Source organism: Chiloscyllium plagiosum, unplaced genomic scaffold (genome assembly GCF_037043375.1).
Source record: "Chiloscyllium plagiosum isolate Xiang-an unplaced genomic scaffold, Cpla_swu_hap1 HiC_scaffold_28, whole genome shotgun sequence".
NCBI lineage: Eukaryota > Metazoa > Chordata > Chondrichthyes > Orectolobiformes > Hemiscylliidae > Chiloscyllium > Chiloscyllium plagiosum.
Window position 1 is genome coordinate 29,001,349 of NW_028270166.1, and position 26,923 is coordinate 29,028,271.

Below are 26,923 nucleotides of genomic sequence, written 5' to 3' on the forward strand. Positions count from 1 at the left end.
CTGTTCTTCTGGAATGACAATGCGACTACTGGACACTTGAACTTTGAAAAACCCCGTGGGTCAGTTATTCATCTTGTTCCTCCCCCCTTGACCAAAATAGTTTTCCAACAATTTTATCTCTCACACCTATTCATATAAAAACAAAGGTGAGTGGGGAAAAGAATGTGCGGGGTCAACCTCATGCACCATCTTGACAAAATGCAATAAAGGTAACTTCTGGAGTAGACAAAAAGTGGTAGCTTATCCCACTGGAAGTTCTGGAAAGTTCCATGACTCTGCCAAATCAATCAATCAAGCAAGCTCCTAGAAATTGTGGCCAAAACTTTTAATTTGGTTCTTCTCATTACATGACTTACATCTCTCCTTTTAGGTTCTCTCACTTTGCACACCGATCTTTGTTCAATGAGGCTGTTAAACAATCCAAATCTAAAGACAAGGCAAGGAGACATATGACAGACAAATACTTCTCCTTTCTAGAGAAACCTGTACTTGGGATGTGGCCCCAGAAATTTAGCTGAGATGAGAACTTTATGCAAAATCCTAAATATTAATCCATGGAATGCTGCGAAATGCTGACTCAATTCAGCATCCTTAAATCATAGCTATCATTTAAAAACCAAAACTCTTCAGTGAATGCTGCTACCATTGTCACTGCCCTGCAGGCTAAATCCTGCTAAATGTCAAACTGATGGGGAAGAACCAGCAGAAGAGGCAAAGAAAATAAAATGTTATTCCGTGAAACAAGCCTTCTACACAATTGACACCCTTGCTTTACAGAAGTTTCGAGTAGCTGTGCAGCAAAAAGATTTAACCTTTCACATGCACTGTTTTTAACAAACTGATTTACGCACACATTCTTGATTTTTTCATTTTAACATGGCCCCAATATTTTTAATCAGTGTGCTAATGGTACCACCAACAAAAGTAAACCCTCTATTCAGACCAAAGTATGATCATATTGCTTCCTTAGTTCTGAAAAATCTATGGAAGTGACAGCAATTTGGACAGACAGCTGTACAACTGACATGAAGAAATAAATATGTGATTTGCAACACAACATCGATGTGCTAATGTTACACCTGCTGTTTATGAAATCAGTGAATATTTTTGCTCATTGATGTAGGTTTACTCGCTGAGCAGGAAGGTTCATTTCCAGACGTTATGTCACCCTACTAGCTAGTGGGCCTCCAAGCGAAGCACTATTGATAAGTCATGCTTTCTATTTATATGTTTGGGTTTCTTTGGGTTGGTAATGTCATTTCCTGTGGTGATGTCATTTTCTGTGGTGATATCATTTCCTGTTCTTTTTCTCATGGGGTGGTAGATAGAGTCTAACTCAATGTGTTTGTTGATAGAGTTCCGGTTGGAATGTCATGCTTCTAGGAATTCTCGTGCGTGTTTCTGTTTGGCTTGTCCTAGAATGGATGTGTTGTACCAGTCAAAGTGGTGTTCTTCCTTATCTGTGTGTAAGGATATTCGTGAGAGAGGGTCATGTCATTTTGTGGCTAGTTGGTGTTCATGTATCCTGGTGGTTAGTTTTCTGCCTGTTTGTCCAATGTAGTGTTTGTTACAGTTCTTGCATGGTAATTTGTAAATAACAATAGTTTTGCATGTTGTAGGACAAGCCAAACAGAGACACGCAAGAAAATTCCTAGAAGTATGGCATTCCAACCAGAACTCTTATCAACAAACACATTGAGTTCGACTGCATCTACATCGAGTTCGACTCCATCTACAATCCCCTGAGAGAAATAACAGGAAATGACATCACCACAGGAAATGATGTCACCACAGGAAATGACGTAACCAACCCAAAGAAACCCAAACATATATATAAAAAGCAGGACTTATCAACAATCCTTTGCACGGAGGCTCACAGAAGATGTAAGTTAGGGTGACGAAACATCTGGAAATGAACCTTCCAGCTCAGCGAGCAAACCTACATCCAGAACTCAACCTGAGCTACAAATCTTCTCAAAACTCACTATTTTTGCTCATGTTATACAAGAGCAAGCCATGATGATGGTGGGACCATGGGAGATGGAAAGCAGGAGGAAAATGGCTGATTCCAAGTTGAGTTGCAAAATAGTTTTGATCAGATATAACCAGTGATTTCAATTTTGCACTTTTCAACCTAATTCTCTGTTTCTAGCAAGGACCAAAGACTAAGGGATTCATTATATAAAGCTGTCATAGATGATACAATAGAATTCTTATCAAATATTCTCAAGTAGACTGTAGACAAATCTTGGGTAAAGTAAATTTGGGAAAAGATCCATGATGCATGTAGAAGTTGGAATCTCAAATAGGTCTGTTATACAAAAGCTGGGAGAAATAAACATCTGCAGATGGATTAGATCCGAGATGACTCAAAAAGAAAGAATTATGATACATTGACATTTTCAGCCAATCACAGACATTAGAATGATAACCAAAAAAATGGACAATCAATAACATGACTTCAATGTTCAAAGCAGTGGGAGCCCAACACCTACACAGGCGAGATATACTCTACTAATATAGAGAGGCTGCCAGTAATCATCAACAGAGCAGCTATCATAAGGAGCAGTCAACATATTTTTCAGAACAAATAGGTTACAAATAAAAAGCCTATAAGATATATTTGAGATGGCAATTAGGCTAGAAGATGACAGGGTGGTCTAGAAAATATTTACTATTTCTTTGGAGATCATTTGACGAGTTTTCTCCCTGGATGCTGTTAAAAGGCTTGTGGTACAGAAGACTGTCTGTGTGGAGTTTGCAAATTCTCCCCGTGTCTGCGTGGGTTTCCACCAGGTACTCCAGTTTTCTCCCACAATCCAAAGGTGTGCAGGTCAGATGAATTGGACATGCTGAATTGCTAAGTGTTAGGTGCATTAGTTAGAGGGAAATGGGTCTGGGTGGGTTATTCTTCGGACGGTCGGTATGGACTTGTTGGGCCGAAGGGCCTGTTTCCACGCTGTAGGGAATCTAATCTAATCTACCCTTCTTGAAAAAAGGAACAACATTTGCCTCCTTCCAATCCTTCGGTACGTCTCCCATGGAGAATGAGGAAGCAAAGATTTTCACCAGCGGCTTAGGCATCTCCTTTCTCGCTTCCCAGAGCAGCCTAGGATAAATCTGGTCTGGCCCTGGGGACTTATCAATCTTAGTGTTTGCCAAAATTTCCAGCAGATCAACTTCATTAATCTTGATCTGTTTAAGGCTGTATTCCAGCTCCTCAAAGTTCTCATTCACAACAAGGTTCCTTTCCTTTATGAAAACCGAAGCAAAAAACTCATTTAGGGCTTCCCCTATATGCTCAGACTCCACGCATAAGTTCCCTATGCTATCCCAGATCGGCCCTACCTTCTCCCTGATCATTCTCTTTTTCCTCACGTATGTGTAAAATGCCTTTGGGTTCTCCCTAATCTTTCCTGCCAAGCCTTTTTTGTGCCCCCTCCTGGCTCTCCTCAATCCATTTTTGAGCTCTTTTCTAGCAAGCCTGTAATCCTCTAAAGCTGCGCTAGATCCTTGCTTCCTTCACCTTACCTAACCTGCCTTCTTACTTTTGATGAGAAGCTCTTCTGTTCTTGTCATCCAAGATTCCTTAATCTTACTCCTTTTTACCTATCTCAGAGGAACAAATTCGTGCATCACTCGCAACAACTGCTACTTAAACAGTCTCCACATGTTTGCTGTGCCCGTTCTGTGAACAATTGCTCCCAATCTGTACTTCCCAACTCCTGTCTGATAGCGTCATAATTTCCTTTTCCCCAATTAAATATCTTCCCTTGATAACTGCTCCTTTCCCTCTCCAAGGCTGTGGTAAATATGAGGCAGTTGTGGTCACTGTCACCAAAGTGTTCTCCCACCACGAGATCTGACACCTGTCCTGGCTCATTGCTGAAGACGAAATCCAAAATGGCCTCCCCCCTCGTTGGTCTGTCTACATACTGAGTAAGGAAACACACCTGAGAACTAGCAAAGGTTTTGGTGATATCGGTGGTGATAGTGTTCAGAATCATAGTCAATGCAGATAATAGTTAAAAATAGGTTACTTACCATGCAACAGCCTCTCAATTGTTTTAATGGTCTACCATTCTCAAACACCGCAGGAATAAAGTTTAAATTAACTGAGCTTGGTGAACAATGTACACAAATATGCTTAATACACATAAATTAAAATGCTACCATGGTGATGCAGGTACATGGTCAAAATGAGCGCTCCTAGTCCAACTCTGGAGAAGGTGCAGGACGTCCAACTAGATGACAATTCTTTAATTTGAAGTGAACGACAAATTCCTAATCGAAACCCAACGCCTGAAGTTCAAAAAACAGATGGATCTGCGGGATTGTGACATGTGAAGGTTGCAGACCATCCAGTGTGAAGACACTCCTGCAAAATGGGCAAATGCTTTCCTTCACTAACGATCCTTCATACACCACAGGATCATACCAAAGTTGTGCAATCTGTGAGGGAGGAACTATTACTATATCATGTCCGACAGATAAAGTAAAACAGTAATGGTTAGTATGTGCTTGAGGAACATTCAACACATTGTTTAGAAAACCTACCGAGACAAGTCCATAATAGCCAGGGAATGGATTGAATAACTAGTCATCTTCCCTTTAGGTTTCCTCCCTGCAAGTTGGCATTCACTCAACCATACAATTAAGTTTCTGTTGCTTGGCAACAGAATTGCACAGCATCATTTACATGACAAGAATCAAAACCACGACTTCTGAAATTGCTCTGTGCAAAAGAAATAGAAACTTGGGGTCTATGTGAATATAGCGTGGAAATAGCAATCTACTTTCAACTAGTGACCAGGGATATGCAGGCTTGGTGGATGAGCCACGTGAAATGCAGAGTTACAGGGCCAGGGTCGGTGGGTAGGTCTGGGTGGGATGTTCTTCAGAGGGTCAATGTGGACTCGATGGGCTGAATGGTCTGCTTGGAATGTGTTGCTGGAAAAGCGCAGCAGGTCAGGCAGCATCCAGGGAACAGGAGAATCGACGTTTCGGGCATAAGCCCTTCTTCAGGCTTATGCCCGAAACGTCGATTCTCCTGTTCCCTGGATGCTGCCTGACCTGCTGCGCTTTTCCAGCAACACATTTCCAGCTCTGATCTCCAGCATCTGCAGACCTCACTTTCTCCTGAATGGTCTGCTTCCACACTATGGTTCTATGATGTAGTACTCGACAAGAGAAAAGACCAACAATCTCTTCACAAATAAATAGATAGATACAGATGCAATTGTGAATCAACTTTAGTCAGAAAGCCAAATGTATTACAAGTCAAGAATAAGGGCGCAAACCTTCTGATTGCAAAAACCAAAATAGCGTTTTCCTCACCGAAAAGCTGAGGAAATTCAGACAGTGAAACACTAACTTCAAAAAAAATTTTAAGTTCCAATTGAGAATTGGGAAGCTTAACTGAATGCAATTTCTAAATTTCCATATCAAACAACATTCCCACAATGAAAAAATGAAACAATAAGACTGAACCATTCTTAACATGAATTCAACTTGGAGTGACTATGAACAAATTATAGCTACTCCAGATCATGAAGTACATGACTACTTGAAGCTATTATTTTCTTCTTGCATCAACCCTATTTGGCGGGCACTCTGCAAAAACTGATCAAATGTCAGGTGTCAAGAGGGCAAGTTGCTGGAACATATTCTATTATCTTTTAATTGCAAGGCTATCAATCTGAACATCTCCAGATTAAAATTTAATACCTGTCACAAATGGTCTCTGCAATGGTTTCCTGTCCCTATTTATTGCCGGGATGTTGAAAGATCATGGCTTGAGGCTAGCAGGAAGGGATCTGGTTCACACTTGTGCCTTGAACCTCTCTTCCATACAAGAGGAGGTAACCAACAAAAAACCCATTGAGAAACATTTATACCTAAGAATGTGAAACCACTCAGCCTAGAGAGAGATTTTTCTCATTTTCAAATCACTACCTGACCTTGCTTCTTCCTGATGAAGAGCTTATGCTCAAAATGTTGACTCTCTTGCTCCTCAGATGCTGCCTGACTGGCTGTACTTTTCCAGCGCCACATTTTTTGACTCTTGCTTCTTCCTGTGCCTGTAATCTCCTCCAGCCCACAAATCTCCAAGATATCTGGACTCCTCCATTTATGGCCGCTTGAATATTCTAAATCTTAATTGCCCCACCATTGGTGATTGTGTCCTCAGTAGGTCGACCCTTAGTTCTGCAATTCCTAACATAAACCTTTCAGCTTTTTTTTAACTCTTGTAAGACAATCCTTAAAATCCACTTCTTTCACCAACTTTCAGCTCATCTGGCCTGGTATCAGATTTTGTTGAGTAATGCCTATGTGAAGTTCGAAAGTTTTGTCATGGCAAAAGTGTTCTTTAAATACAGATTATTATTTTCTGGTTTTCAAGCAAATATCTGTAAGGTTGTTAATCAAGGGAGTGAATACATCTGGATGCTCCCTAATCCTAAAATTATTCTATACCATCTTTGGTTGGATGTCGAATCCTGAAATGAATCATGAGCCAAGAGCAAAGGTGTAAATATGTGAAATTGGGAAAATTCACAAATGCCCTGTAAAGGGTTCCTTACCCCTGTATTACTATTGGCTCATTTCCATAAGAATCCTAAAGAATCCACCCCATCCCACAGTTTTATACAGAAATAGATCCACTCCGGGATAGGAATATCTGTCATGACGTTCACTTCTGTTAAGTAATAGGTGAAGAATATCATCCTGTGATACTGCTTTCAGTGTTTGGACCATATCTTGACTGATATTCTGTGTTCAAGCTTAGAAATTGTCCAATTCCAAGTAAATTGGCCATCATCCATTTTCCAAGAGTGAGGCCTTGCAAACAAGGCCTTGCCTTGCGAATGATAACCAGCTATTAGTGTCAGTTAAGGCAATAGCAAAAGGTAGTATCTTGAATAACACTCTATCCTGGGATAATCATGAGACATCCAATGCCAACTACAGATCAATATTTCCTGGTTAAAATTAAGTGACAATTATAAACAGGTAAGCAGTATAGGCCATGCAGGTACCTAACTACCCCTTCAAGTAAAGCATTTGTGCATCTTTCCACGAGTCTCCATCTTGATTGGACATCTCTGAGCATTGTGTCTGGTGGTAGGTAAAGCGTAGATTGGAATTTTATTTCTAAAAGTGCCAAGTTTCCAAATTGCACTGAAACCCTGCTGTCTATCTGGGTCTACACTGACTGTGATTAAATTGATTGAATAATCCAGGTAACAACGCATGCTAAGATGAACTGAGATTATGGATGGTATTTTGTAAAAATCGTGGGAACTGACACAAGATGGTATTTTGTAAAAATCGTGGGAACTGACATCAAGTGATAGGACCTTGTACTGCTGGATTCAGCTTTAGAGTACAAAGCCAAGATGTTATTGGCATCACTCCCATTTATTGATGCACCATACCTTAGGTTTGGACTGGAGGGTTTGAGTAATGCAGAGCAGCTGAATGGGCTGGGGCTTTTTCCCCTGGAATGTCGGAGGCTGAGGAGTAATGTTAGAGGTTAAATATAAAATCATGAGAGGCATGGATAGGTTGAACAACTAAAGTCTTTTCATAGGGTGGGGGAGTCCAAATCTAGAGGTCATAAGTTTAAGGTGAGAGGGGAAAGATTTAAAAAGGACCTGAGGGGTAACTTTTTCACGCAGAGTGTGGTGCGTGTATGGAATGAACTGCCGGAGGAAGTGGTGGGGGGTAGAATATTGCCTTGATTATCAGGCTGGGCTTGAGACTCACTGTCTCACGCATGACCTAAGCTGCTTTCCATATTCACATGACTTGTAAATGCTGTTCTGGAACTGGAAGCCCACAGTCTATTTATTTAATACTATCTCCTTTAGCTGAGTGAGGCATCGTGTCAATGCAGACTGAAGATGTTGCAGAACAGTGTTACAGAACTATGCCAGCTGCTGGAATGGAACCTGAGACATGAAGGATCTTGAATGACTACCTTGAAAGTGTAGTTGCAGGTAGATAGGGCAGTGAAGGAGACATTTGGTATGCTTGCCTTGCCTTTATTGATCAATGCATTGAGTGTATGAGTTTGGGAGGTCATGTTGCGGCTGTATAAGACATTGGTTAGGCCATTATTGGAATACTGCATGCAATTATGGTCTCCCTGCCATAGGAAGGATGTTGTGAAACTTGAGAGGGTTCAGAAAAAGGATGTTGCCAGGGTTGGAGGGTTTGAACTAGAAGGAGAGGCTGAATAAGCTGGAAAGTCGGAGGCTGAGGAGTGACCTTGTATAGAGGTTTACAAAATCATGAGATATGGTAAAGAAGGAAGGACCTTTCCACAGGGGGAGGGGCTGTGGTGGGGGGAGGGGAGGTCCAAAACTTGAGGGCAAAGGCTAACAGTGAGAGGGGAAAGATTTAAAAGGTGTCTGAAGGCAACTTTTTCACACAGAGGGTGGTGTGTGTAAGGAATGAGCTGCCAGAGACAGTGGTGAAGGCTGGTATGATTACAACATTTAAAAGGCATCTGGATAGGTATAGGAATAGGAAGGGTTTAGAGGCATATGGACCAAACACTGACAAGTGGGACTAAATTTATTTAGGACATCTGGTCAGCATGGACTAGTTGGACAAAGGGTCTGTTTCTGTGTTCTGTATCTCTATGATTCTAACTTCAAAGTTTGTGCGAAGATTTGTAGCTCGGGTGCTCGTTGTTGTGGATCTGTTCGCCGAGCTGGAAGTTTTTGTTGCAAACGTTTCGTCCCCTGGCTAGGCGACATCATCAGTGCTTGGGAGCCTCCTGCGAAGCGCTTCTTTGATGTTTCCTCCGGTGTTTATAGTGGTCTGTCCCTGCCGCTTCCGGTTGTCAGTTTCAGCTGTCCACTGTAGTGGTTGGTATATTGGGTCCAGGTCGATGTGTTTGTTGATGGAGTTTGTGGATGAATGCCATGCCTCTAGGAATTCCCTGGCTGTTCTCTGTCTGGCTTGCCCTATGATAGTAGTGTTGTCCCAGTCGAATTCATGTTGCTTGTTGTCTGCGTGTGTGGCTACTAAGGATAGCTGGTTGTGTCGTTTCGTGGCTAGTTGATGTTCATGTATGCGGACTGTTAGTTGTCTTCCTGTTTGTCCTATATAGTGTTTTGTGCAGTCCTTGCATGGTATTTTGTACACTACATTAGTTTTGCTCATGTTGGGTATCGGGTCCTTCGTTCTGGTGAGTTGTTGTCTGAGCGTGGCTGTTGGTTTGTGTGCTGTTATGAGTCCTAGGGGTCGCAGTAGTCTGGCTGTCAGTTCTGAGATGCTCCTGATGTATGGTAGTGTGGCTAGTCCTTTTGGTTGTGGTATGTCCTCGTTCTGTGGTCTTTCTCTTAGGCATCTGTTGATGAAGTTGCGTGGGTATCCGTTTTTGGCGAATACCTTGTATAGGTGTTCCTCTTCTTCTTTTTGCAGTTCTGGTGTACTGCAGTGTGTTGTGGCCCTTTTGAATAGTGTCCTGACGAACAAGTACACGAACAAATCAACAGAACACCCATGGGATCACCAATCTCGGGACTCATAGCAGAGGCAGTTATGCAAAGGTTAGAACAAACAGTCCTACCACAAATTCAACCCAAACTCTAGGTCAGATATGTCGATGACACGTTTGTAATCATTAAAAACACGGAAATAGAAAAAACACACCAGATCATCCATGCCACACTCACAGGAATCCGATTCACGAGAGAAGAAGAAAAGGATAGCCAACTCCCATTCCTAGACGTGATGGTACAGAGAACACCGAACGGAGAATTCACTACAAGGGTATACAGGAAAGCCACACACACACAGACCAAGTCCTAAACTATGAAAGTAACCACCCCAACACACACAAACGAAGCTGCATCAGGACACTATTCAAAAGGGCCACAACACACTGCAGTACACCAGAACTGCAAAAAGAAGAAGAGGAACACCTATACAAGGTATTCGCCAAAAACGGATACTCGTGCAACTTCATCAACAGGTGCCTAAGAGAAAGACCACGGAATGAAGACATACCACAACCAAAAGGACTAGCCACATTACCATACATCAGGAGCATCTCAGAACTGACAGCCAGACTACTGCGACCCCTAGGACTCATAACGGCACACAAACCAACAGCCACGCTCAGACAACAACTCACCAGAACGAAGGACCCGATACCCAACATGAGCAAAACTAATGTAGTGTACAAAATACCATGCAAGGACTGCACAAAACACTACATAGGACAAACAGGAAGACAGCTAACAATCCGCATACATGAACATCAACTAGCCACGAAACGACACGACCAGCTATCCTTAGTAGCCACACACGCAGACAACAAGCAACATGAATTCGACTGGGACAACACTACTATCATAGGGCAAGCCAGACAGAGAACAGCCAGGGAATTCCTAGAGGCACGGCATTCATCCACAAACTCCATCAACAAACACATCGACCTGGACCCAATATACCAACCACTACAGCGGACAGCTGAAACTGACAACCGGAAGCGGCAGGGACAGACCACTATAAACACCGGAGGAAACATCAAAGAAGCGCTTCGCAGGAGGCTCCCAAGCACTGATGATGTCGCCTAGCCAGGGGACGAAACGTTTGCAACAAAAACTTCCAGCTCGGCGAACAGAACCACAACAATGATTCTAACTCTTCTATTGTGTGCTGAAAGTACTTTCAATCATGGTTTTCCAAGAAGTACTGGGCAACTATCTAAAAAAAAACACTTTGCAAGGATCCAGGGAAAGAACAGCAGAGTGGGACTAGTTGAATTGCTCTAGCAGAGAACCAGAATGGAGAGAACAGGTTGAATGGCTTCTTTCCAAGTCATCAGACATGCTTGTAGGTATTTGAATCTTACTAGTTATCAATAAAAGAATAATTGACCTTTCAAAATTAATCTTCTCAGGAGAAGGTGGCTACAGTGAGTGGTAGCAGAAATTCAATGCGAGTAATGTTAAATATGGCTATTCCAAATTATATGTAACAAATCTGGACTAGTATAGCTGATCTCATTAACAGTGACCATGGAACTATTCTCAATTATTGTAAAATCTGTAATCCTTACAAGACCTTGAAACACATCAATGAAGATGACTCACATTCCATGTTGGAGTTAAGCAAAACTATATCCATCCTTGGGTTTGGTTCTATTCTTTTGTAACCTGATTAAATCCTCAGAGATGTTCATCATCCAAAATGAGACAACTCTTTGAAACATTGGTGAATTGTGTGAATACATTCTAGGGACAGATTCTGATAAAAATGCAGGCCCATGCAGATAAGTTAATTCATAGAAAGATAGATATGTGATACAGTTGGGGGCTGCTGGGAGCATCGAGGTACTTTGAGAGAGTGATGCATTCATCTGTAAATGAGGATAAGAGTTCTAGCAATCCACCTGATATGCATTACTTGCAAGCAGGTTGATTAATATCTAAAGTCCATTTCATCCAATTCTCTAAAATTTGAGTTGCCATTTGTAGAACAAAGAATAGCTTTCATTGAATAGACAGTGAGAATGGATTTCATAGGGTCATAGACTGCTAATGAAGGAGACAAGTTTTTTTTATGCATCTCACCTGCATTGGCACCTTCAAAAAGCCATTTAATTCAACCCATTTAGCTGTTGCTTCCCCAGTATCTCACAAGGTCTTCCAGTTCAAATGTTGGCCTAACACAGGTTTGAAAGTTATAACTGAATCAGTTTTTACCAAAGTTTTTGGCTCATCATTGCAGCAACCAGCAAAAGAAAAATTTCCTCCTGTTACCTCTAGTTCTTTCACAAATTACTATACATCTATGCCTTTCATCACCCTCTTTTTTACTTACTCTTGTCAAAACCATTACAGATTCTGGACATACCTCTCACATTTGTCCTTAGTCCAACAGGTTTATTTGGAAGCACTAGCTTTCGGAGCGCTGCTCCTTCATCAGGTAGTGTGGAGTATAAGGTCGTAAGAAACAGAATTTATAGTAAAAGTTTACAGTGTGATGAAACTGAAACAATCCAGGTCTTTATCAGTATGTAATTTCAGTTCCATCACACTGTAAACTTTTGCTATAAATTCTGTGTCCTACGATCTTATACTCCACAATCACCTGATGAAGGAGCAGCGCTCCGAAAGCTAGTGCTTCCAAATAAACCTGTTGGACTATAACCTGGTGTTGTGTGATTTTTAACTTTGTACATCCTAGTCCAACACCGACATCTCCAAATCATGACATTTGTCTTTGAGCTTGAGAAAAATTGTGAATTCTCTAGACCTCCTTCATCCTTCAAAATAATCACGTAAATCTCTGCATTTTTTTGAAGACCTCCGCATTCTTCATGAATCTTATTTGTTTTAAACTTGTTTGTGTTTTGCTTACTTTTAGCCAGATACGCCTTAAGGGTTTGACCATCTTCAGTGGAGGAATTCACCTGTGCTCAAATTCAATTTAGTGACAGGGAATGCAGGGAGAACTAGCCATTTGGATATGTAACCGGGTCGAAGGTAAGAGACAGAGGGACATGGTGGAGAGTTGCTTTTCAGACTGGAGACCAGCGGTGTGCCACAAGGATTGGTGCTGGGTCCACTGTTTTTTGTCACTTATATCAATGGTTTGGATGTGAATATAGGAGGTATGGTTAGTAAGTTTGCAGATGATACCAAAATTGGAGGTGTAGAGGACAGCGATGAAGATTACCTCAAAGTACAACGGGACCATGATCAGATGGGCTATTGGGCCAAGGAGTGGCAGATGGAGTTTAATTTAGATAAATGTGAGGTGCTGCATTTTAGAAAGCTAAATCAGGGCAGGACTTATACACTTAATGGTGTGGTCTTGCGGAGTGTTGCTGAACAAAGAGACCTTGAAGTACTGGTTCATAGCTCCTTGAAATTAGAATCGCAGGTAGACTACATAGTGAAGAAGGCATTTAGTGCGCCTGCCCTTATTGGTCAGTGCATTGCGTTTAGTCGTTGGGATGTCATGTTGTGTCTGTACAGGACATCGGTGAGGTCACTTTTGGAATACTATGTTCAATTCTGGTCTCCCATCTATGAAGAAAGCTATCATTGAACTTGAAAGTGTTTAGAAAAGCTTTACAAGGATGTTGCCATGGTTGGAGGGTTTGAACTACAGGGAGAGGCTAAATACGCTGGGCTATTTTCCTGGAGCATCGGAGGCGAAGGGGTGACCTTATAGAAGTTTATAAAATCATGTGAGCTTATAAAATCATGTGGGGCATGGATAGGATGAACAGCCAAGGGGGTGGGAAGATTTAAAAGAGACTTAAAGGGCAACGTTTTCATGCAAAGGTGGTGTGTGTATGGAGAAAGCTGCCAGAGGAAGTGGTGGAGGCTGGTATAATGACAACATTTTAAAGCCATCTGGATGGGTATATGAATAGGAAGGGTTCAGAGGGATATGGGCCAAGTGTTGGCAAATGGGACAAGATTAGGTTAGGATGTAGAGTCAGCATGGACAAGTTGGACCGATGGGTCTGTTCCTGTGCTGTGCATCTCTATGACTCTTATGACTGTAAAGAACTGCAGCCATTATCATGGGCTAAGATTGAGGTGCCGACCATAGTTTTTTACAATTTCCTGAAAAAACTCTTCCAAAAGAGCACTTCAGATTCTTGAGGGAGCAAAATCGAAGAACATAGTATCAGTTACGGTCATTTTGGTGTAGCTTGTCCTACGAGTGCAGCTTTAGGACAGATAGAGATCTCTATCACATTTGGTGATCCTCTTTGAAGGAAAAATCAAACAACTGGGTGTTGAAGTTTTCGCATTGGACATGCAAATTAAAAGTTAATCCACTCCAAGGAGAGGTGAGGAAGCCTCTGTTACTTTATCTGATGTCCCCCAGAATCATCTGTCTCTGCTTCCATAGAGATTTCTTTTGGATGGATTAGGTGCATTTGGCAAACCAAATATCAATGTGCACTCTTCACCGAAGCAGAGTCAATGTCATGCAATGTCTTCTAGATTTTCTTTGAACAAGATGGAGGACAGGAAAAATTTCTGGCTATAACAGGATGCTCCTCTTTTGAAGTATTTTAAGTGTTTGAGGAGATTTCCTCAAATTCCAGGAATAGCAATTACTGTTTTATACGCTGTTGCATTATTTTGGAACTTTGGAGAGCAAAAAAGTCAAAACATCAGTACTTTTAAAAGAGAGAAGAACAGACAAAGGCAGCACATGGTCTGCGCAGAGAGAGGGGGAAAGAGAAAAAGAAACACCCACACTGCTAACTGACACAGCAGTGAACCTGCACAGTTACTGTATTTGCTGTTGAATTCATGTATCACTGGACATCGGAGTGCGTGTAGGAAAATTAAAGCGAAATTCACAACTAATCTTGGAGGAACCTGTTTGGGAAAGGTCACAACACAAAAACAGATAAGTTGAATAGCTTTAAGTGTGGCCTCCTTGCTGTAAGTCTGCAGTAGTGAGTAGAGTAGGTTCTTTCTTGATTATATGTTTTATTGAGATACATCTCTTGATTAAACTTAAAAATATAAGCCATAAGTATTAAGTTAGCCTGGAGCAGTGTTTTGTAGTGGAATAAGACGGTGCTATTTTCTGGTCTGCAGATTAGAAGAAGAAAAAGTGGCCCTTAATAGAGTGATATGCTCTTCTTGTCAGATGTGGGTGTTTAGGGAGAGTTTACGTGTTATTGAAGATTATATCTGCAATAAATGCCGTTTGTTGAGAATCCCATCAGATCAAATGGATTGGTTGGAGCGACAGTTAGAGGCAATGAAGTATTTACAAGAAAAAAAGGGGTGTGATGGATGGCAGTTACAGGAAGAGAAAAAAGTCGCAGATACAGTCATATTGAAGAGCTAACTCCAGGAAAGGTAAGAGGGGCAGGCAGTTAGTGCAGAAGTCTTCTGTGGCTAGCCCCATTTCAAACAAGTATGCTGTTTTGGAAAATGGTGGGGGGGGGGGGGGGGGGAATGGATTCTCAGGGGAATGCAGCACAAACAAACAGCCAAGTTTCTGGTATTGAGACTGGTTCTAATGCAATGAGGGGTATATCAGGTTCCAAGCGAACGATTGTATTAGGGGACTGTCTAGTCAGAGGCACATACAGACGTTTCCGTGGCCAGCAGCGTGTTGCCTCCCTGGCGCCAGATTCAAGGATATCTAAGAGAGGGTACAGAATGTTCTCAAAGGGGAGAAAGCCCACTAAGAGATCATTGTACACATTGGAACCAGCAACATAGGAAGGGAAAAGGATGAGATTGTGAAGGGAGAATTGAGGGAGTTAGGCAGGAATTTGAAAAGGAAGTCTGCGAGAGTGGTAACATCTGGATTACTCCTGGTGTTATGAGCTGGTGAGGATAGGAAGAGGAGGATAGAGCAGATGAATGTATAGCTGAGGAGCTGGTGTATGGGAGAAGGATTCACATTTTTGGATAATTGGAATCTCTTCTGGGGTAGAAGTGACCTGTACAAGGACAGATTGCACCTGAATTGGAAGGAGACTAAATGTACTAGCCAGGAGATTTTCTAGAGATGCTCAGCAGGATTTAAACTAATAATGTGTGGGGAACCCAGGGAGATAGTGAGGAAAGAGATCAATCTGAGACTGGTACAGTTAAGAAGTGAGTCAAACACTCAGGGCAGGCAGGGATAAAGCAGAGAACAAGGTAGGATTGATAAATTAAACTGCATTTATTTCAATGCAAGAGGCCTAACAGGGAAGGCAGATGAACTCAGGGCATGGTTAGGGACATGGGACTGGGATATCATAGCAATTACAGAATCATGGCTCAGGCATGGACAGATCTGGCAGCTTAATGTTCCATGATACAAATGCTACAGAAAGGACAGAAAGGGAGGCAAGAAAGGAGGGGGAGGGGGAAGGGGGAGTTTTTGATAAGGGATAGCATTACAGCTGTACTGAGGGAGGATATTCCCGAAATACATCCAGGGAAGTTATTTGGGTGGAACAGAGAAATAAGAAAAGGATGATCATCTTATTGGGATTGAATTATAGACCCCTAGTAGTCAGCAAGAAATTGAGAAACACATTTGTAAGGCAATCTCAGTTATCTGTAAGAATAATAGGGTGATTATGGTTGGAGATTTTAACTTTCGAAACATAAACTGGAACTGCCATAGTGTTAAGGCTTTAGATGGAGAGGAATTTGTTAAGAGTGTACAAGAAAATTTTCTGATTCAGCATGTGGATGTACCTACTAGAGAAGGTGCAAAACTTGACCTACTCTTGGGAAAATAAGGTGTCAGTGGGGCAGCACTTTGGATCCAGCAACCATAATTCTATTAGTTTTTAAATAGTGATGGAAAAGGACAGACCAAATCTAAAAGTTAAAATTCTAAATTGGAGGAAGGCTAATTTTGTCGGTATCAGGTAAGAACTCTCAAAGGCTATTGGGAGAAGATCTATGAATTGGTTCATAAATCAAAGTGTGGTTTCTGACATCAATTTCAATCTGTGAGGGATAGAAACTAGGAAAAAGAAAAATCCTCAGGTGGGAAGGGAAAAGGAGATATCATTGATGAATAGTAAAGATAGTTTACTACAGGGTAAAAAGGAAACCCATGAGGAGGTAAGGTAAGTAAAAAAGTTCAGGTGTTTTCAATGCAATAAAGTAAGCCACATGAAGTCGCAGTGTTGGTGATTTGGAAAAATGTTGGGAAGACAAACAGGATAAGCCAGTGAGTTTTATTGAAATGGTAAAGGAAAGCAAAGGGGAAGCTAAAAAAAACTGCAACAGAATGTACAACCTGGTCAGGAGTTGGTTGAGAAGAAAGTGCCAGACCTCTTTCAAGAATTTACTGACAAGGGTAACATTTACTTGTACATGCCAGCAGGAGCAGGTAAGGAGATTAAAATTTTAGGAGATACGGGAGCAAGTGATGGTGGGAGTTGAAAAGATACATAACTTAGGAGTATTGGCAGAAAAGGTGATAATATGTAGAATTCATGGTGAGAAGAGCAGTGTTCCATTTTATAAAGTGAGGTTGGAAAGTCTAGTGAAAATTGGTGTAGTGGGAGGGGTAACAGAAATTCTCAGTTCCGTGATTACAGTTTATCCTTGATAATGATATAGCTGGATCACAGGAGAGAGTGATGACTACTGTAATTGAAAGCTTGTGGAAGAACAGGCAACTGAGGTGTTACAGGAAGGATTTCCTGCGATAACAAGGTCACAAATCCACAGGTAAAAACATGAGAAATCAAAGAATAAAGATGAGGAAGTTGAAGTTCAATTATTGGAGATTATATTTGATCAAATGATTGAGGAAAAACAAAAACAGGTGGAAGACAAAGTGAATATTTTTAGTCCAGAAAAATTAACAATTACAACAGAAAGATGGAAAACTAAAGCAGCTGTATCAAAAAGCGTATGGAGAAGAAGAATGTGTGTATAAAACAAAAAGCTATCTTAAAAATGACATCTTGATGAAGAAATGGAGACCATCATATATTCAAGCAGATGAAAAATGAGCAGAAGTTCATCAAGCTGTATTACTCGTCGGTTATAGAAAGGAAGCATTACAGGTAACACATGAATTACCAGTAGGTGACCATTTAGGACGAAGGAAAACTCCAGCCAAAATACAAAAATATTTTTATTTGATGGTTTGATAATTGATTGAGATATTTTATTCAATTTGATGACTGCTGTGTGCTCTGTTTTACAGAGGCATGGTTCACTCCTGCTGCACCTGATTGTGCCCTACGACCTGAAGATTTCTCTCTGCATTACATGGACTGCACTGTGTCCTCAGCAAGGCAAGGGGCGGTGGGGTCTGCCTTCTAATCAACACTTACTGGTGCTCAAATGTGGTAGCCCTGGCGAGTTACTGCTCCCCCGACTTAGAATATCTAGATATGACCTCCAGAAGGCCATTAGAGATGCCTGGAAGCAATACCAGACTAAACTAACCACATGGCCACCTGCCGTTTGTGTCAATGCCTACACGACATAGTGGGTTACAAAGTGAAGCAGAGCAGAATAACAAACAAAATACATCCCTCTCTGATAAGCTCAAAGCATTTTATGCTCATTTTAAGCAGACGGTCAGTGAAACAGTGTCATTTGCCCCAAAAGCCTCAGGTTCACCTGCTCCCTCAGTCACTGCAGCAAACATCAGATCGACCTTTTTGACAGGGAACCTATGGAAAGTGACTGGCCTGGATGGAGTCCCCAGCTGCACACACACCAGTACACAGGAGTATTCGCTGACATCTTTAACCTCTCCTATGACCTGAAGTCTCCATTTGCTTCAAAAAGATCACCATCATCCCGGTACCAAAGAAACGTCTCACAGCATGCCTCAATGACTATGACCCAATGGCTTTGGCCTCCATAAGCTTCACTCCTAGGAACTCTATGCTCTCGACCATTTCTACCTCAACTCTATTGATGTAGAGAGGAGTGTGCCCTCCACCTTGCTGTCTGAAGTGAATGACCAGATGTTTCATTTTGCTGACATCGAGGGAGGGATTGTTACCTTTACACCAGGCCACCAAGCACTCTAGCTCTTTCATGTATTCTGTCTCATCGTTGTTAGAGATCTAGCCTACAACAATGGCGTCATCAGCAAACTTGTAGATGGAGTTAGCTTGTAATTCGGCCACATAATCATATGTACAGGGAGGGAAAGAGTACAGTAAGGGACTGAGTAAGCAGCCTTGAGGGGCGCCAGTGTTAAGGATTGACATGGAGGTGGTGTTGTTGCTATCCTCACTGATTGCAGTCTGTGGGTCAGAAAGTCAAGGATCCTGGTGCAGAGAGTGGAGCAGAGACCTAGGTTTTGGAGTTTGGATGGAATTATTGAAGGTGGAGCTGTAGTCAATAGTAGAAGCCTGACATAGGTTTCCCTGTTATCCAGATGTTCCAGAGATGAGTGTAAGGCCAAAGAGATGGCATCTGCCAAGGATCTGTTGCAATGGTAGGCAAATTGCAAGGGATTAAGGCAGGTTGGGAGGCTAGAGTTGAAATGAGCCATGACTAACCTCTTGAAGCCCTTCATAATTATGCCCTCTGCAATTGGATCCTCAACTTCCTGACCCACAGACTGCAATCAGTGAGGATAGGCAACAACACCACCTCCATGACAATCCTAACACCAGCGCCCCACAAGGCTGCATTCTTAGTCCCCTACCATACTCCCCGTACACATGACTATGTGGCCGAATTTCGAGCTAACTCTACCTACAAGTTTGCTGAGGACACCATTGTTGTAGGCTGGATCTCCAACCATGACGAGACAGAATATATGAAAGAGATAGAGAGGCCTGGTGTAAAGGTAACAATCCCTCCCTCGATGTCAGCAAAATGAAAGAGCTGGATATTCACTTCAGACAGCAAGGTGGAGGGCACACTCCCCACCCCCCCCCCCACCCCCACCATCAATATAAATGGAGCTGAGTTGAAGATGGTCGACATCATCAAGTTCCTAGGAGTGACAATCACCAACAATCTGTTCTGGTGCACGCACATTGATGCGACGGTCAAGAAAGCACAACATCTCTACTTCTTCAGGAGGCTAAGAAAATTCATTAGGTCAGGAAGCAAAAAAAAAATCAAAAATTCACAATTTGCAAATGGAAATAATGTGTTAGTGTTACTCCCAGCGGTAGGTGAACCTTTAGAGGCATGGTTTAATGGACCTTATCAAATCAAAAGGAGATTGACTGAGGTGAGCTATTTATTAAAAATTCCAGATAGAAAGAAATCTCAGTGTTTCATGTGAATATGCTCAACATATTTTGATAGGGAAGGAAAGCAAAAGGACAATGTGTTATTGCGTACAGCACAGAGTGGAGAACTAAGTTCAGATGATTCTGAATTGGACATTCCTCAAATTAAATTGATCAATGAGGAAGTCCTCAAAAATTGAGTTACCTCCCAGAGGAAAATCAAGATGACCTCAGTTATTACAAACACATGGAGAGATGTGTGTGAATAAACTGGGGAGTGCTAATCCAATTATGCATGATGTAGATATAGGAGGTGCTGCTCCAGTTAAGTAACATCCTTATTGACTTAAAGATGGCACAGGTTCAAAATAAGATTGAACGTATGCTCAAAGACAACATAATTGAAGTGAGTTCCAGCAAATGGAGCTCATCCATAGGAATAGTGCCGAAATCAGATGGTACCAATGATTGTGGGGACTATCACAAAGTTGGAGCAGTTACAAAATCTGATTCATATCCTACTTCAAGTTTGGATGATTATATTGAGAAGATGGGACAAGCAACTTATATTTCTACTCCAAGGATACTTTTAACCTAAAGAGTGAAGGAAACTTTTGCTTTTGTGATACCAAATTGACTGTACCAATTAAAGTCATACCATTTGGCAAGAAAAATATGCCAGCCACATTTCATAGACTAACCAATAAAGTCATTCCTGGGTTACCCAATCGTGTGGTATACATCAACGACCTGCTGATTTTTAGTCATGGAAGGAACATTTGGAGCATTTATCAGAACTGTTCGATTAACTTGGGAGGCAGGCTTGGTGAGAAACCTTGCTAAGAGTGAGTTTACAAGAGCCCAATTTCATGTTCCTTGGACAAGGACAGATGGCCCTCCAAGATATGAAAACAAAGGTTACTGGGGAGTTTCCCAGACCATCAATGAAGAGAAAAGTACTGCAATTACTGGGATTCAGTGGTTTTTAATCAGAAGTTTGCACTGAATTTTAACAGTGCGGTTTCTCCACTGACTTATTGAAGAAATGCAGAAAATTTCAGTGGATGTAGGACTGTCAGAAGGCATTTGAAAGCTATATTAACGACTGCCCCAATATTAGCCACACCTAATTATGCAAAGCCATTCAAAGTGGCTATTGATGCAAGTGATGTGGGTGTTAGTGCTGTATTCTTGTAAGATGACAAGGTAGAAAGGCATACTGAGTATTTTCCAGAAAATTTAATAATTACCAACAAAAATATTCCACAATTGAGAAGGAGATCTTGAACTCCTTGCTGGCGTTACAACATTTCAGCATTTATATTGTCAGTAATGTATCTCAGCAACTGTATATACTCATTATAAGCCCTTAAATTTTTTAGAAAACTTTAAGGACAGAAATTCCAGGCTGTGTAGATGGAGCTTCTTGCTGCAGCCATTCGATTTAAATATTATACATGCAGCAGGACAAGAGAGCGTAATTGCCAACCCGCCGTCATGACTGTAGGGATGGAGGAAAGACGCTGTTAATTAGTAATAACTGCTGAATCTATTACTCTGTTAACCTTTCCAATAGAGTTTCAGCTAAGCCAATTCTTTCTTTTGTTGTGTTTTAACTATGTTGCATAAATAAATCACGTTTTGCTTAATGTCAAGTAGCTTGATGAACGGATTTACATCTGGAAAGCAACACCTTACATTTACCTTTAAAATAAGAAAATGTTCGGGTCTAGGCTACCTTCTTAATATATTTTGAGGGGATTTGGTCTGGTCCATAATAGTTTCAGAAACTTGGTCAAATAGTGAAGTAATACTGCTCTAAATGGGGCAATCAATTACTTTTCAATGGAAGCAACATATGGTCCACATCTATGTCAGTGGATGCATAAAGAAAAACAGCTCAGTAAGCATGCACATTGGGCAATGTGCAAATTCACCTCCTTTAATATTTCTTAATTGCTTTAAATATTATTTTTGCAATGGATACTTAAAACAACTGATTGGCTTGTTCATTCAAGGCTATGACTTTAAGAGTACTATAAAATAGACAAACATATTCATATTGTACTCTTCAGTGCATCTTATGAAAGATAGCCATTTCTTTGGGGTGTTTGTGGGGATATTGTTAGCAAGTGCAGATTTTTCAATTCCTGGGATAATCCTAAAAACAAATCAGAACATATCTACTTCATGGAAACAGAATGCACTTTTGGACCACGGGGCCTGTTTAATTTAACCTGTTTCAGGAGGAGCAAACAGATCAGATTCCAACACTTCAATAGCAAAAACAATTCAAGGAAAAGGATGAGATTGTGAAGGGAGAATACACAAAGTAAAGCAGGAATTTTAAAAAAAGGTCCTTGAAGGTCGTAATATCTGGATTACTCCCGAAACTATGAGCTAGTGAGGGTAGGAATAGGAGGACAGATCAGATGAATGCATGGCTGAGAAGCTGGTGCAAGGGTGAAGGGTTCACATTTTTGCATCACTGGAATCTCTTCTGGGATTGCACCAGAACTGGAAGGGGACTAATACACTGGTAGAGAGATTTGCAAGAGCTGCTAGGGACGATTTAAGTGAGTAAGGTAGGGGTGGGGAGGTAATAGCGAGGAAAGAGATCAATCTGAGACTGGTACAGTTGGGAAAAGGAGCAAGTCAAACAGTCAGGGCAAGCAGGAACAAAGCAGAGAACAAGGTAGGACTGATAAACTAAACTGCATTTATTTCACTGAAAGAGGCCTAACAGGGAAGGCAGATGAACTCAGGGCAAGTTAAGAACATGGAACTGGGAATTCGTAGCAAGTATGGAGATGTGGCTCAGGGATAGAAAGGACTGGCATCTTAACATTCCAGGATACAAATGTTATCGGAAGAATGAAAAGGGGAGCAACAGAGGAGGGGAGTAGGAGTTTTGATAATGGATAACATTACAGCTGTACTGAGGGAGGATATTCCTGAGAATACATCCAGGCAGTTCTTTAGGTGAAACTGAGCAATAGGAAAGGGATGATCACCTTATTAGGATTGTATTATAGACCACCCCTCCCTAAATAGTCAGCAGGAAATTGAGAAACAAATTTGTAAGGAGATTTGAGTTATCTGTAAGAATAATAGGGTGGTTAAGGTAGTGTATACAAGAAAATTCTCTGATTCGGTATGTGGATGTACCTACTAGAGAAGCTGCAAAAACTTGAGACCTACTCTTGGGAAATAAGACAGGATAAGTGACAGAGATGTCAGTGGGGGAGCACTTTGGGGCCAGCGTCCGTAATTCTATTAGTTTTAAAATAGTGATGGAAAAGGATAGACCAGATCTAAAAGTTGAAGTTCTAAATTGGAGAAAGGCCAATTTTGTCGGTATTAGGCAAGAACTTTCAAAAGTTGATTTGCAGGTAAATGACGGCTGGAAAATGAGAAACCTTCAAAAGTGAGATAGCGAGAGTCCAGAGATAGTATATTCCTGTTAGAGTGAAAGGAAATGCTGGTAGGTGTAGGGAATGCTGGATGACTTAAGAAATTGAGGTTTTGGTTAAGAAAAAGGAAGCATATGTCAGGTATAGACAGGATAGATCAAGTGAATCCTTAGAAGAGTAGAAAGGCAGTAGGAGTATACTTAAGAGGGAAATCAGGAGGGCAGAAAGGGGACAAATAGGGTTAAAGAGAATCCAAAGGGATTTCATAAATATATTCAGGACAAAAGGGTAACCAGCAATATAATAGGGCCCTCAAAGATCAGCAGGGCAGCCTATGTGTGGAATTACAGGAGATGGGGGACACTAAATGAGTATTTTGCATCAGTATTTACTATGGAAAGGACATGGTAGATACAGAATGTAGGGAAATAGATGGTGACATCTTGAAAAAAATGTCCATATTACAGAGTAGGAAGTGTTGGATGTCATGAAATGCAAACAAGTGAATAAATCCCAGGACCTGATCAGATGTACTCTAGGACTCCCAAGGGAGGCTAGGGAAGTGATTGCTGGGCCACTTGCTAAGATATTTGTATCTTCGACAATCATAGGTGAGGTGCTGGAAAATTGAGGGTTGGCTAATGTGGTGCCATTATTTAAGAAAGGTGGTAAGGAAAGCCAGGGAATATAGACCAGTGAGCCTGACACTGGTGGTGGGCAAGTTGTTGGAGGGAATCCTGAAGTATAGGATTTACATGTATTTGGAAAGGCAAGGACTGATCAGGAATAGTCAACATAGCTTTGTGCGTGGGAAATCATGTCTCACTAACTTGATTGATTTTTTGAAGAAATAACAAAGAGAATTGATGAGGGCAGAGCGGTGGACGTGATCTATATGGACTTCAGCAAGGCATTCGCCCAGGTTCCTCATGGTAGATTCCTGAGCAAGGTCAGATCTCATGGAATACAGGGAGAACTAGCTATTAGAATATAGAACTGGCTCAAAGCTAGAAGACAGAGGGTGACGGTGGAGGGATGCTTTTCAGACTGGAGGTCTGTGACCAGTGGTATGCCACAAGGATTGGTGCTGGGTGCACTGCTTTTCGTCATTTATATAAATGATTTGGATATGAACATAGAAGGTATGGTTAGTAAGTTTGCAAATGACACCAAAATTGGAGGTGTAGTGGTGAGCGATGAAGGTTAACAATGGGATCTTGGTCAGATGGGCCAAGGAGTGGCAGATGGAGCTCAATTTAGATAAATTGAGGTACTGCATTTTGGAAAGGAAAATCAGGACAGGGCTTATACACTTGATGGTGTGGTGCTGAAGAGGCACAGTGGATCGAGCAGCATCCAAGGAGCAGGAGAGTAGAGGTGTTGGTTCTCCTAATCCTTGGATGCTGCCTGGCCTGCTGTGCTTTTCCAGCACCACACTCTCGACTCTCATCTCCAACATCTGCAGTCCTCACTTTCTCAGAGGACTTATACACTTAATGGTAAGGTCCTGGGGAGTGCTGCTGAACAAAGAGTCCTTGGAGTGCGGGTTCATAGCTCCTTGAAAGTGGAGTTGCAAGTATACAGGATATTGAAAGCAGCTTTTGATATGCTTTCCTTTATTGGACAGAACATTGAGCAAAGGGGTTGGAGGTCATGTTGCAGCTGTACAGGACATTGGTTAGGCCACTTTTGGAATATTGTGTGCAATTCTGGTCTCCCCCCTATAGGAAGGATGTTGTGAAAATTGCAAGGGTTCAGAAAAGATATACAAGAACGTGACCAGGGCTGGAGGATTTGAACTACACAGAGGCTGAATAGGCTGGAGTTGTTTTCCTTGGAACGTCGGAGGCTGAGGGGTAACCTTATAGAGGTTTATAAAATTACGAGGGGCATGGATAAGGTAAATAGACAAGGCTTTTTCCCTAGGGTGGGGGAGTCCAGAATTAGAGGGCATAGGTTTAGGTGAGAGGGGAAAGATTTAAAAGAGACCTCAGGTGCAACCTTTTCACGCAGAGGGTGGTGCATGCATGGAATGAGGTGCCAGAAGAAATGGTGGAGGCTGGTACAATTTCAATAGCCAATAGGTGCAGGAGTAAGCCATTCTGCCCTTCGAGCCTGCACCACCATTCAATATGGTCATGGCTGATCATCCTTAATCAGTATCCTGTTCCTGCCTTATTTCCAGAACCCTTGATTCCACAATCCTTGAGAGCTCTATCCAACTCTTAAATGAATCCAGAGACTGGGCCTTCACTATCCTCTGGGGCAGAGCATTCCACACAGCCACCACTCTCTGGGTGAAGAAGTTTCTCCTCATCTCTGTCCTAAATGGTCTACCCGTATTTTTAAGCTGTGTCCTCTGATTCGGCACTCACCCATCAGCGGAAACATGTTTCCTGCCTCCAGAGTGTCCAATCCTTTAATAATCTTACATGTCTCAATCAGATCCCATCTCAGTCTTCTAAACTCAAGGGTATACAAGCCCAGTCGCTCCAGTCTTTCAGTGTAAGGTAATCCTGCCATTCCAGGAATTGACCTCGTAAGTTACGCACCCACATGCCTTTTAAATGTTGTACATGAATATGGATCAAGTGCTGGCAAATGGGACTAGATTAGGTGGGGATATCTGGTCAGTTTGAACAAGTTAGGCTGAAGGGTCTGCTTCCATGCTGTACATCTCTGACTCTGAACACAAAACAACCTATTAACTGAAGCAAAAGGAACCAGAATTACATTAAGTATCTTGAGAGTTAATACCATGTGGAAATAGAGACCACATACTTGTGTGCAAACACAGCAATATTTGCTTAGACTAGACACATTGATTCTGGAGAAAACGGGCAAATTAAATTGCACTCAACCTGTATAAAGAAAAAGATGAATTCTAAATTTTAGAAATAGGTTCAGTGCAACTAAAAATCTAAAGAGAAGAAAATAGACAAGAAATTAGACTGCAAATAGGACACAGCAAAGGCTTCCATGCACAATCATAAATAACTATAGGAAAGATATTATCAGGACCATAATGTCTTGAAGTCCCTAGACAGAAGATCCCACAAACATTCTTGGCGTTAAGACAGAATGAAATGAAGGGATGAAAATATGAATGTTTAGTAAGGACTCTCTCTGGGAGCATTAACAAATTAATTATGAAAATAGGCTGGAGTACAGAGATAATTCATAACCTCACTGGGATTTCAGCAACGGATGAGGTACAGCATTTGCGGGAAAGGAAAAAGACAGTTATTGCTTATTTCAACCAAGCTAAAATTATTCCCTTCAAGGCTATAAACAAAGGGTAAAGATGACTGAAAATAGATGGGACTGATAATTAGAAAATACAAGGAAGTCTTTGAATCAGCGAGCAAGCCTGAAGCAAGTTGCAGAAATAACATATGGAATGAGGGAAATTTAAAATCAGTCACACCAAAATAAAAAACATAATCAAGTATGCTCAGGGCAGTAATATGGCTGATCAGATCAGAGAACAGCAAAAAATTTTAAAAGGGCATTCCAGTTGAATGATTACATCAAATCCAGTACATTGATTTGTTGCAAGGAACTTGTCAAAACAGACACAAAGGTAAGGAAATGATAAATGAATTATGGAAAAGATCTAAGAAATTAGCTGAAGCATTGGGCTAACTGATCTTATTGTACATGGATTTTTAAATTCATGACAACTCAGTCAATGTCATGTAGACACATCCACAATGCCATCAGGAAGGAATTTTCAGGACTTAGCCCAGGACAGTGGTATATTTTCATGTCAGGAAACTGCTTTATCTGGAGGGGAGTTTATAGGTCACAGGTTTAG

General features: G+C 41.4%; 1 protein-coding gene across 4 annotated transcripts in view; it reads right to left on the bottom strand.

Moving 5' to 3' along the window:
- LOC122565294 (protein ENL) overlaps window positions 1-26,923 on the bottom strand; it is a 116,700-nt gene that overhangs the window by 51,983 nt on the left and 37,794 nt on the right. The gene's annotated exons all lie outside the window — the stretch shown is intronic.